Source organism: Panthera uncia, chromosome B1, assembly GCF_023721935.1.
Source record: "Panthera uncia isolate 11264 chromosome B1, Puncia_PCG_1.0, whole genome shotgun sequence".
Taxonomy (NCBI): Eukaryota; Metazoa; Chordata; class Mammalia; order Carnivora; family Felidae; genus Panthera; species Panthera uncia.
The window spans coordinates 51,524,200-51,537,731 of NC_064811.1; the positions used below are offsets into that span (position 1 = coordinate 51,524,200).

General features: G+C 39.7%; 1 pseudogene; it reads left to right on the forward strand.

Annotated features, from left to right (window-relative positions):
* Window positions 1-8,884: 8,884 nt before the first annotated feature.
* LOC125922766 (ras-related protein Rab-7a-like) lies at window positions 8,885-10,359 on the forward strand (annotated as a pseudogene).
* Window positions 10,360-13,532: the final 3,173 nt, after the last annotated feature.

Here is a 13,532-nt window from a genome sequence, read left to right on the forward strand (position 1 = left end):
AGTTGCTAGAGTATAAAATTACCTAAGATCTTTAGAACTCGAAACTTAGTTTTGACAAAAGAGGGCATTGCTTGAACATCTACTGTCTTGCTGGCTTTCAAAATAACAAATTTAGTAGCAGTGTTTAAATCTATATCCAGGATGCAAAACTAGGCAAGAATTCACCTGGTTCATAGATATCTAACATTTAAGTCAAATAAGCTTTTATTTTATATAAATATGTACCAGAAGAAATTTTAGTTGCTGGAAAATGTAGCACAGTCATGAAAGAATAAATTAGTCCAGGTTTCATTTAGGTACTTTTACTTTAAGTACAAAAACTTGGCTAACTTGACAAAAGTTCTTAGACGCTAAAGATTAGGTTTTCAAAAAACTATTTTGTCAAGATGGAAAGGTTTTTGCATCAAATGGTATAAACATACCAGGACATAACAGAGTAAAGAAAGGGATCAGAATGTAAGCTCTCTCTGCCCAATCTTACTTCAAGCTTATGCACTTTCTGCTCCCTCAAACTGGAATACAATTTCTTTCTCCTGACTTAACACACACACATGCACGCACACACACACACACACACACACACACACACACTCGCACACTCACACACTCACACACAGACATAGACTTGTCTTGAGCCAAAATACAATGACACTTCAGAGACTAAAAGTCTAGCAAGAAGGTGGTAGAAAAAAGGGACGACCTATTCAAAACAGGACACATGAATAAGGATCAGTAGAAGCAGGAACACAGAGGCGGAGGTAAGTAGCTATTGGCAGAGAGGTTAGTTTTCCACCATGTGATGCAAGTGTATACAAAAAAGAAATCCCACTGAGAACTAGATTACATAAGCTATTTACAAGTGGAAAAGAATACCATATATGAAACACATACATATACACACATCTTTATACACACACTGTGATATATACTTTTTCTATATCAAAAAGCGATACAAACCCATTGTACTATTGTGCTGTTCTTGATATGATTCATATCAACTTGTGGGAGAAAATTTTAAATCTTCAAAACTTTTGCCATCGAGGGGTTAAATTCTATAACTTCTCTAAGTTTAACTATATAAATAGTCAGTAAAATAAATTACAATGAAAATAGTAATAAAATTTCAAAAGTAATAATTTCTTGATTAAATCACTGCATTTTACTATATCTATGTTCTTTAAGTTAATTACATTAATTTGCATGATTGGGATACTATGAAATATATGCCATTATATATCTCTTTTGAAATCTGTATAAAGTAGTGTCATATTTGTAGCCTGAATGTGGCCATAGTAAAGTTATTTACAAAATAAAAGTGAGCAAACGATAGAATTTGGGGTTTTTTGTTTTGAGAACCAGGTCCTGGTACATCATTGTGTGATACACTAAAATTAAATTTTTAAAAGAGGTAATTTTTAGCACAAAAATATAGTAGTCTTTTTAGTTCACTTAACCTTTAGTTTTATAATGTATTGAAACAAATTCTAATGTTTAGTTTCCTTATTTTTGGTAGATATATGTCTCTGATAATAATATTAGAAATCAATTTGTAGAACAAGATAATTCTCAAATCTTTATATCTAATAACACCACCACCCAGTTGATTTGCATCTCTCTGGAATCCACATGTGTGAGTATAGACGCTCACTTTCTCTACTATCATAAAAAGGCACAATTTAATGACACAGGGTAATAAGAATCCACACTGTATTTGTATATTCTTATAAAAGAAACAGATTCTATATGCAGTTATAAACCACATTCACAACTACCTGTGAAAGTATAGACACAATGTTGAATTGTGGAAAAGAGAAACTTCTTAAACTGCCGACCAGGTAATCTTTCAGGGGTTGTTCTTAAACTTTGGTGTAAAGAAGAATCATTTAACTTTATTAAAACATTGATGACTGGGCTTACATCTAAAATTCTACTTCAGTAGTTATATGTTAAACCAATGCCCTAAACAATATAGGTGGTCTATGGACCACACATTTAGAAACATTTTTTTTGTAGGAAGTAGTAACATTTAATTTCTGCTGAAAAAAATAAATGTGATGTGAATCACATTTCACATAAACTAGTTAGGAATCACATCTAGTATACATTTCCAAGTTATTTGGTACCTTTAGTCAAAAGTTAAAATGAAATTTGATTTACAAAAGTATTAAGCAATTTGAAATGTTTATGTTTACATTCAGTTAAGAATTGCACCTCACTTTTCTCAAGGTGTCTTTCCAAATTTTACCAACCTAAGACCATCCTGTAAGTGAAGGAAGAAAAAAATCCCAATAAAGATTGTTTCAATATTAAAGCTGTCAGGGAAACATAAGGGCATTCAGAGAGCTTGATTAATTAATACATGCAACTGGGATCAAATCGTATAGGTCAGCTTCTCCAAATATTTCAGGGTTGATGAGAAATTAGGACCACTAATAAATGAAGAGTGAATGACATTAAATTAATGATGACTTTAAAGCTGCTGGGGTATTGAACTCATCAGTTGAGTTTATCCTTAATAAGAAAAACAGCAAAGAGGAATCTGTGCAATTAGAAGCAGCACACTTGTAATAAAACCAACTATTGACAAAAACAAGCAGAGAATATTTTATTTAAATGAGGTGCCTTGTTAGATAAATTAAAAGTACTATTATTAAAAAATACAGATAATTAGTATGACAAGGTTACCAAAAAGGCATATTTAAAATATTTTAGTAAACTTCATGATAGTTTCTAACTATTGGAAAAGTACCAGGAATCTTTGGGAACAAAGTGAATGTGAAACAAAAGGAGATACTAATTTGAGTAAAGAGAACATTGGACTAAATAAAAGTTGAGGATAAGAGTTATGCTTGAATCTAAACTCTATGGTATTGCTTACCAGCCATTTCATGATCGATGACATGTTCCCAAACCAGGCACATTTGTCATCAACATTCGTCCTTTTGCCCCCAGTGTATCATACATCATGGTCAAGGATATCTAATCATTCAGTTCCCCCAAAGGGCTGATAGTGCATGACCACTTTCTTCCTCTCATTTTCCTTCCATCTAACTACATCTTACTACTCTTTGGTTCTTAGCTTAGATGGCACTTCCTCTGAGAAGACTTTCCTGAATTTCCTTCTGGGTTAAGATTATCTCTGTGCGCTTCCATAGCACCTTGTAGGTCCCACTGTAACCCTCATAATCTTGCCTGACCTGTTTACCTCCACTAGATTATTGAAGAAAATGAAACTTTCTTGTGTACTGTTCTATCCCCACATTCCAGCAGAGTTCTCAGGAAACATTTACTGAGGGCATGATTGGATTCAATGGTCCATGGTCTATTAAGCTTCTTGATTAAGAGGACCTGGGGAAGATGGCGGCATAGGAGGACGCTGGACTCACCTCGACCTGCTGATCACTTAGATTCCACCTACACCTGCCTAAATAACCCAGAAAACCACCAGAGGATTAGCAGAACGGAGTCTCTGTAGCCAAGCACAGACGAGAGGCCCACGGAAGAGGGTAGGAAGGGCAGAGAGATGGTGCTTGCTGCAGGGACTGGCGGGAGGGAGCCGGGGCGGAGGGGCAGCCTGCTGGCCAAGCAGAGCCCCCGAGTCTGGCTTGCAAAAGCAGAAGGGCCAGATGGAGTGTGTTTGGACAGCAAGCGGGACTTAACATCTGGAAGGTTATAAGCTAACAGCTCTGCACTGAGAACGGGAGGGCTGGAGGACAACGGGAGGGAGAGTTGTTGAACCCCGGATGACAGAGCTCAGCTTGGCGGGGAACAAAGGCGCTCGCCAGCGCCATCTCCCTCACCCATCCCCCAGCCAAAATCCCAAAGGGAACCAATTCCTGCCAGGGAACTTGCTTGCACCCTGCAAACACCCAACACTGTGCTTCTGCGGATCCACCCCTCTGGCTTCTGGTCGGACTCCCTCCCGGTGCCGCAGGGCCCCTCCCGAAGTGGATCACTGAAGGATAAGTGAGCTGACCCTGCCCCTCCCGCCACTGTGCACCTTGCCGATCCTCCCCAGCTAATACGCCAGATCCCCAGCACCACAAGCCTGGCAGTGTGCAAGTAGCCCAGACGGGCCACGCCACCGCACAGGGAATCCCGCCCCTAGGAGAGGGGAAGAGAAGGTACACACCAGTCTGACTGTGGCCCCAGCAGTGGGCTGGGGACAGACATCAGGTCTGATTGTGGCCCCGCCCACCAACTCCAGTTATTCAACACAGCAGAGGGGAAGTGCCCTGCAGGTTCGCACTACTCCAGAGACTATCCAAAATGACCAAATGGAAGAATTCCCCTCAAAAGAATCTCCAAGAAATAAGAGCTAACAAACTGATCAAAAAGGATTTAAACAATATAACAGAAAGTGAATTTAGAATGATAGTCATAAAATTAATTTCTGGGCTTGAAAACAGTATAGAGGAAAGCAGAGAATCTATTGCTACAGAGATCACGGGACTAAGGAATAGTCAGGAGGAGCTAAAAAATGCTATAAACGAGCTGCAAAATAAAATGGAAACGACCATGGCTAGGATTGAAGAGGCAGAGGAGAGAATAGGTGAACTAGAAGATAAAATTATGGAAAAAGAGGAAGGTGAGAAAAAGAGAGATAAAAAAATCCAGGAGTATGAGGGGAAAATTAGAGAACTAAGTAATGCACTAAAGAGAAATAATCTATGCACAATTGGTATTCCAGAGGAGGAAGAGAGAGGGAAAGGTGCTGAAGGGGTACTTGAAGAAATAATAGCTGACAACTTCCCTGATCTGGGGAAGGAAAAAGGCATTGAAATCCAAGAGGCACAGAGAACTCCCTTCAGACGAAACTTGAATCCATCTTCTGCATGACATATCATAGTGAAATGGCAAAATACAAGGATAAAGAGAAAATTCTGAAAGCAGCGAGGGATAAACGTGCCCTCACATATAAAGGGAGACCTATACGACTCGTGACTGATCTCTCTTCTGAAACTTGGCAGGCCAGAAAGGAATGGCAGGAGATCTTCAATGTGATGAACAGAAAAAATATGCAGCCGAGAATCCTTTATCCAGCATGTCTGTCATGTAGAATAGAAGGAGAGATAAAGCCCTTCCCAAACAAACACAAACTGAAGGAATTTGTCACCACTAAACCAGCCCTACAAGAGATCCTAAGGGGGATCCTGTGAGACAAAGTACCAGAGACATCGCTACAAGCATAAAACATACAGACATCACAATGACTCTAACCCTGTATCTTTCTATAATAACACTGAATGTAAATGGACTAAATGTGCCAACCAAAAGACATAGGGTATCAGAATGGATAAAAAACAAGACCCATCTATTTGCTGTCTACAAGAGACTCATTTTAGACCTGAGGACAACTTCAGATTGAAAGTGAGGGGATGGAGAACTATTTATCATGCTACTGGAAGTCAAAAGAAAGCTGGAATAGCCATACTTATATCAGACAAACTAGACTTTAAATTAAAGGCTGTAACAAGAGATGAAGAAGGGTATTATATAATAATTACAGGGTCTATCCATCAGGAAGAGCTAACAATTATAAATGTCTATGCGCCAAATACGGGAGCCCCCAAATATATAAAACAATTACTCACAAACATAAGCAACCTTATTGGTAAGAATGTGGTAATTGCAGGGGACTTTGACACCCCACTTACAGAAATGGATAGATCATCTAGACACACGGTCAATAAAGAAACAAGGGCCCTGAATGATACATTGGATCAGATGGACTTGATAGATATATTTAGAACTCTGCATCCCAAAGCAACAGAATATACTTTCTTCTCGAGTGCACGTGGAACATTCTCCAAGATAGATCACATCCTGGGTCACAAAACAGCCCTTCGTAAGTATACAAGAATTGAAATTATACCATGCATACTTTCAGACCACAATGCTATGAAGCTTGAAATCAACCACAGGAAAAAGTCTGGAAAACCTCCAAAAGCATGGAGGTTAAAGAATACCCTACTAAAGAATGAGTGGGTCAACCAGGCAATTAGAGAAGAAATTAAAAAATATATGGAAACAAACAAAAATGAAAATACAGCAACCCAAACGCTTTGGGATGCAGAAAAGGCAGTCCTGAGAGGAAAATACAATGCAATCCAAGCCGATCTCAAGAAACAAGAAAAATCCCAAATACAAAGTCTAATAGCACACCTAAAGGAAATAGAAGCAGAACAGCAAAGACTGCCTAAATCCAGCAGAAGAAGAGAAATAATAAAGATCAGAGCAGAAATAAACAATATAGAATCTAAAAAAACTGTACAGCAGATCAACAAAACTAAGAGTTGGTTTTTTGAAAAAATAAACAAAATTGATAAACCTCTAGCCAGGCTTTTCAAAAAGAAAAGGGAGATGACCCAAACAGATAAAATCATGAATGAAAATGGAATTATTACAACCAATCCCTCAGAGATAAAAGCAATTATCAGGGAATACTATGAAAAATTATATGCCAACAAACTGGACAACCTGGAAGAAATGGACAAATTCCTAAACACCCACACGCTTCCAAAACTCAATCAGGAGGAAATAGAAAGCTTGAACACACCCATAACTAGCTAAGAAATTGAATCAGTTATCAAGAATCTCCCAAAAAATAAGAGTGTAGGACCAGATGGCTTCCCAGGGGAGTTCTACCAGACATTTAAAGCAGAGATATTACCTATCCTTCTCAAGCTATTCCAAAAAATAGGGAAGGAAAACTTCCAGACTCATTCTATGAAGCCAGTATTACTTTGATTCCTAAATCAGAGACCCAGTAAAAAAAGAGAACTACAGGCCAATATCCCTGATGAATATGGATGCAAAAATTCTCAATAAGATACTAGCAAATCGAATTCAACAGCATATAAAAAGAATTATTCACCATGATCAAGTGGGATTCATTCCTGGGATGCAGGGCTGTTTCAACATTTGCAAATCAATCAACGTGGTACATCACATCAATAAAAGAAAAGATAAGAACCATATGATCCTGTCAATCGATGCAGAAAAGGCATTTGACAAAATTCAGCACCCTTTCTTAATAAAAACCCTCGAGAAAGTCGGGATAGAAGGAACATACTTAAACATCATAAAAGCCATTTATGAAAAGCCCACAGCTAACATCATCCTCAGTGGGGAAAAACTGAGAGCTTTTTCCCTGAGATCAGGAACACGACAGGGATGCCCACTCGCACCGCTGTTGTTTAACATAGTGTTGGAAGTTCTAGCATCAGCAATCAGACAACAAAAGGAAATCAAAGGCATCAAAATTGGCAAAGATGAAGTCAAGCTTTCACTTTTTGCAGATGACATGATAGTATACATGGAAAATCCGATAGACTCCACCAAAAGTCTACTAGAACTGATACATGAATTCAGCAAAGTTGCAGGATACAAAATCAATGTACAGAAACCAGTTGCACTCTTATACACTAACAATGAAGCAACAGAAAGACAAATAAAGAAACTGATCCCATTCACAACTGCACCAAGAAGCATAAAATACTTCTTGGAACCACAAAAGGCCCCGAATAGCCAAAGTAATGTTGTAGAAGACCAAAGCAGAAGGCATCACAATCCCAGACTTTAGCCTATACTACAAAGCTGTCATCATCAAGACAGCATGGTATTGGCACAAAAACAGACACATAGACCAATGGAATAGAATAGAAACCCCAGAACTAAACCCACAAACGTATGGCCAACTCATCTTTGACAAAGCAGGAAAGAACATCCAATGGAAAAAAGACAGTCTCTTTAACAAATGGTGCTGGGAGAACTGGACAGCAACATGCAGAAGAATGAAACTAGACCACTTTCTCACACCATTCACAAAAATAAACTCAAAATGGATAAAGGACCTGAATGTGAGACAGGAAACCATCAAAACCCTAGAGGCGAAAGCAGGAAAAGACCTCTCTGACCTCAGCCGTAGCAATTTCTTACTTGACACATCCCCCAAGGCAAGGGAATTAAAAGCAAAAATGAACTACTGGGACCTTATGAAGATAAAAAGCTTCTGCACAGCAAAGGAAACAACCAACAAGACTAAAAGGCAACCAACGGAATGGGAAAAGATATTTGCAAATGACATATCGGACAAAGGCTAGTATCCAAAATCTATAAAGGGCTCACCAAACTCCACACCCGAAAAACAAATAATCCAGTGAAGAAACGGGCAGAAAACATGAATAGACACTTCTCTAAAGAAGACATCCGGATGGCCAACAGGCACATGAAAAGATGCTCAACATCGCTCCTCATCAGGGAAATACAAATCAAAACCACACTCAGATATCACCTCACTCCAGTCAGAGTGACCAAAATGAACAAATCAGGAGACTAGAGATGCTAGAGAGGATGTGGAGAAATGGGAACCCTATTGCACTGTTGGTGGGAATGCAAATTGGTGCAGCCACTCTGGAAAACAGTGTGAAGAGTCCTCAAAAAATTAAAAATAGACCTACCCTATGACCCAGCAGTATTACTGCTAGGAATTTACCCAAGGGATACAGGAGTACTGATGCATAGGGGCACTTGTACCCCAATGTTTATAGCAGCACTCTCAACAATAGCCAAATTATGGAAAGAGCCTAAATGTCCATCAACTGATGAATGGATAAAGAAATTGTGGTTTATATACACAATGGAGTACTATGTGGCAATGAGAAAGAATGAAATATGGCCCTTTGTAGCAACGTGGATGGAACTGGAGAGTGTGATGCTAAGTGAAATAAGCCATACAGAGAAAGACAGATACCATATGTTTTCACTCTTAGGTGGATCCTGAAAAACTTAACAGAAACTCATGGGGGGGGGGAGGGAAAAAAAAAAAGAGGTTAGAGTGGGAGAGAGCCAAAGCATAAGAGACTCTTAAAAACTGAGAACAGGTTGAAAGCTTGGGGAGTGCCGAGGAGTCCTCTGGAACCGGAACTTGGACTTCTCTGCCTCTGTCCTCCCTTTCATCTCCTCCTCGGTGGGGGCCCTAGCTATGCGCCCGGCCTGGAGCCCCCAGCAGAGAGGCCGCGTTTGAAGGATGACCTCTAGGAAGGAAGTGTTGTTGAAAGTTATCATCCTGGGAGATTCTGGAGTTGGTAAGACATCACTCATGAACAAGTATGTGAACAAAAAATTCAGTAATCAGTACAAAGCTACAATGGGAGCAGACTTCTGACAAAGGAGGTGATGGTGGATGACAGACTAGTTACAATGCAGATCTGGGACACAGGAGGACAGGAACGGTTCCAGTCCCTTGGTGGCCTTCTACAGAGGCACAGACTGCGTCTGGTATTTGACGTCACTGCCCCCAACACATTCAACACCCTTGATAGCTGGAGAGATGAGTTTCTCATCCAGGCCAGTCCCCGGGATCCTGAAAACTTCCCCTTCGTGGTGTTGGGAAACAAGATTGACCTCGAAAACAGACAAGTGGCCACAAAGCGGGCACAGGCCTGGTGCTACAGCAAAAACAACATTCCCTACTTCGAGACCAGTGCCAAGGAGGCCATCAATGTGGAGCAGGCGTTCCAGACGATTGCATGGAATGCACTTAAACAGGAAACAGAGGTGGAGCTGTACAACGAATTCCCCAAACCCATCAAACTGGACAATAACGACCGGGCCAAGGCTTTGGCGGAAAGCTGCAGCTGCTGAAGGGGCAGTGAGAGCAGAGCACAGAGTCCTTCACAAACAAAGAACACACTTAGGCCTTCCAACACAACCCCCCTCTCCTCTTCCAAACAAAACATAAAGTCATCTCTCAAATCCAGCTGCCAAAAGAAACCCCAACATACATACTCAGCCTTACACACACACACACACACACACACACACACACACTCTCACACACACCCCTATACCTACACCTGACACAAGCAGACAGACTCCAGCCCAGGCCTGTGATGACTCGATCGGGGTCTGCCCACCCACCACATCAGCCCTCGTATGGCAGCCAGTACAGGCAAGCTGTAGAAATCGTTCTGGTGTGGAGTCGGCATCGGAAGCTATTCTTTTTGTCCACTGGGGAGAGAGGACCGTTTACAGTTAATCTGTGTCTAATTAGTTATCTGATTTTTTTAACGGTCTTGTGGTCTTTTTACCCCACCCCCACCCCCCTTCCTGTGAAGGCTACCACTTGGGAAGGCTGGTGCCCCATGCTTCATTACAGGCTCACACCCAGTCTGATCAGACTGAGCTTTGTATGTATCTGTTAATGCTTGTTACTTTTAACTAATCAGATCTTTTTACAGTATCCATTTATTATGTAATGCTTCTTAGAAAAGAATCTTATAGTACATGTTAATATATGCAACCAATTAAAAATGTATAAATTAGTGTAAAAAAACTGAGAACAAACTGAGGGTTGATGGGGGGTGGGAGGGAGGGGAGGGTGGGTGATGGGTATTGAGGAGGGCACCTTTTGGGATAAGCACTGGGTGTTGTATGGAAACCAATCTGACAATAAATTTCATATATTGAAAAAAAGCTTCTTGATTAAGATATTAAGATATTTTGCATAGGAACATATACAGGAACACCTCATAGGAGGTTTACCTGTATGGAATCTATTTCTCAATATCTGTTGCAAAGCTATTTCACAAAACAAAGCCCATGGACTACCTATATTAAAATCATCTGGGACTTTGTTAAAATAGCTAAGTCCAGTATCCTACCCAGTAAGTTTTAAAATAAAATTTTTGGGGGTGCTGGAGGGCTCAGTCGGTTGAGCCTCTGACTTTGGCTCAGGTCATGATCTCCCAGTTCGTGTGTTCGAGCCCTGCAATGGGTTCTGTGTTGACAGCTCGGAGCCTGGAGCCTGCTTCAGATTCTGTGTCTCCCTCTCTGTCTGCTCCTCCCCCACTCATGTTCTGTCTGTCTCTCTCTCAAAAATAAGTAAACATTATAAAAAGAGATTTTAAAAAAGAGACTACTGGAAGTTGCACATAATACTTAAAAATATAAAACAAAATGAAATTTCTGGATATAGACTCATGAGGTTCCCAAGCACACTAAAATTAAGGAACCCTGCTGAGAAGAATGTATGCCAAGGGTGGGTTTTTATGGATTCTTGGATGCAGAATTTTATCTATACCATTATCTGACGAAAGTAAAGGATACAAAATTCTTAACTCACAGATCCATAGCAGTTTTATACAGAAAAAAACATACGTACATATAAATAAACTGACCAGCAAATTCTTTCAAGTTACATAAAATAATATTTTAGAAGGCAACAGAAACAGCAGCATTGAGCAAATGGGCAGATACACTAACCCACATAGATCCTGCATTGTCAGGCATGATTTGACTACTTTTATACCAATCTGAAAGTAGTGGTGTAAGATATTCTACTAGTGAGCTAGTCAGGAAGGATAAACTTATATTAGTTTCAGATCCAATTGTTGCAGGACACTATGATGAGAGATTGTCGTGTGTGAAATAAAACAATCCAGGCTTGATCAGGCTAAGGTCCAGGCTTGACAATATAGCAATATAGTTCTAACTGGTGAGAGAGGAACACTATCCCTCTGACCATCCTCACTTTAAAGTACCACAGGCTTTTTGTTCTGTTTTAGTTTCTCTGTAAAAACACCTCATCTAAACTGTGTCATATAAAAGCAGTTCTTATAATTGTTCCACAAGTCTTAATCGTTGACCCAAGCAAATTATTTGAAAGAGAAAATAGCTAGCAAATATTCTTTTTTTTTTTTTAAGTTTATTTATTATTTACTTTGCAAGAGAGAGTGAGCTAGTGGGGGAGGGGCAGAGAAAGATACAGGGAGAGAGAGAATCCCAAGCAGGCTCCACACTGTCAGCACAGAGTCCAATGTGGGGCCCAAACTCACAAACTGTGAGATCACGACCTGAGCTTAACCAACTGAGCCACCCCTGCACCCCACTAGTAAATATTTTTATAATCAGTGTGCTTATATACCCTAGTTTTCCTGAGATAGTCTAATCCTATATTTCTACTGTAGTTATTAATTATATTTCATTCTTAAAAGTGCCTCAGTTTGAACAATAAATTGTATGACATCCAAACTTTAAACACTATTGGTCAGGCGCCTGGGTGGCTCAGTTGGTTGAGCATCCAACCTCAGCTCAAGTCATGATCTCACGGTTTGTGAGTTTGAGCCCCGCGTCAGGTTCTGGGCTGACAGCTCAGAGCCTGGAGCCTGTTTCAGACTCTGTGTCTCCTTCTCTCTCTGCCCCTCCCCCACTTGCGCTCTGTCTCTCTCTATCAAAAATAAATAAATGTAATAAAAAAAATATTTAAACAGTATTGGTAAGTGGCATGAGTCCTAGAAAAGTTTTTGGAAAGAAGATGCAATTTTTCAGTGGCAAAGTTCTTGGTTTGTATCAAAATTTTGAAATAAAATCATGACATTACTAAATTACCAACACAATTATATTTGGGCAACTATAATCTCCAAGGACATCTGGAAACAATCGCAAAAGCAAATAACAGAAAATTTACAATATTCTATCTCAGGCTGGCCATCAACCCCACTCAAAATCATTTGACATGCCCTTTGTCAATGCCCATTCTCAGTCCCCTTGATTGTACAGATTGTATCTGGAGCAGTATATAGACTAACTATTAGTTTAATCAGTAAATTTCTAATTTTTTGTGCCCTTGTTGAAATGAAATTACTTTTTGCCTCAGGTTTTAATTTTAAGGGAAATTTAATAGTGAGAAACAGAAACCAAAATAAAGGAAAAATAATCCCAAGTGAGGGAAGAAACTTCTAGGTAATACTCAGTCCAGTTGCCTTTTCCTGGCTAAGGTTAGCAAGAATTATATAGTCCCTCTCACAGTAATCCAGGGAGATAGTTTTAAAAGTCATTTGCTACTATCTTGAAGATTTCACTTGCAATTCCTGCCAATGCTCAAAGAAAGTCATTCCTTAAGCATTGCAACAGATGTATAGATTGAGAGGTAACTTCAATAATTTCTTACAAAAGTGAGATTTGAGACTCTGTCAGGTGAAGTATGGGATTTATGAGCTTCATTTGAAATACACTTCTTTTTGTTAAATGACAGAATCAAAGTAAAATAACTGTTAAACACCCGTTGCTCTTTTTTAAAATTTTTTTTTCAACGTTTTTTATTTATTTTTTGGGACAGAGAGAGACAGAGCATGAACGGGGGAGGGGCAGAGAGAGGGAGAAACAGAATCGGAAACAGGCTCCAGGCTCGGAGCCATCAGCCCAGAGCCTGACGCGGGGCTCGAACTCACGCGAGATCGTGACCTGGCTGAAGTCGGTCGCCCAACCGACTGCGCCACCCAGGCGCCCCAAAACGCCGGTTGCTCTTAATGCAACTGTGTATAAATAATGAAAATTAATCATCCATCAATTGTGCAGCATTGGCCTAATAACAATCAAACATTTGTCATCTTCTTTATTTATTGTGAAGATGTCCATTTCAAATTTTACTTTTAAATACTTTAGCTGAGAAGGGTTTATGCTAAAACATAACACTGAGTATTAATTATTAATGTCCAACCTTCTTATATATAGACAAACAACTATTA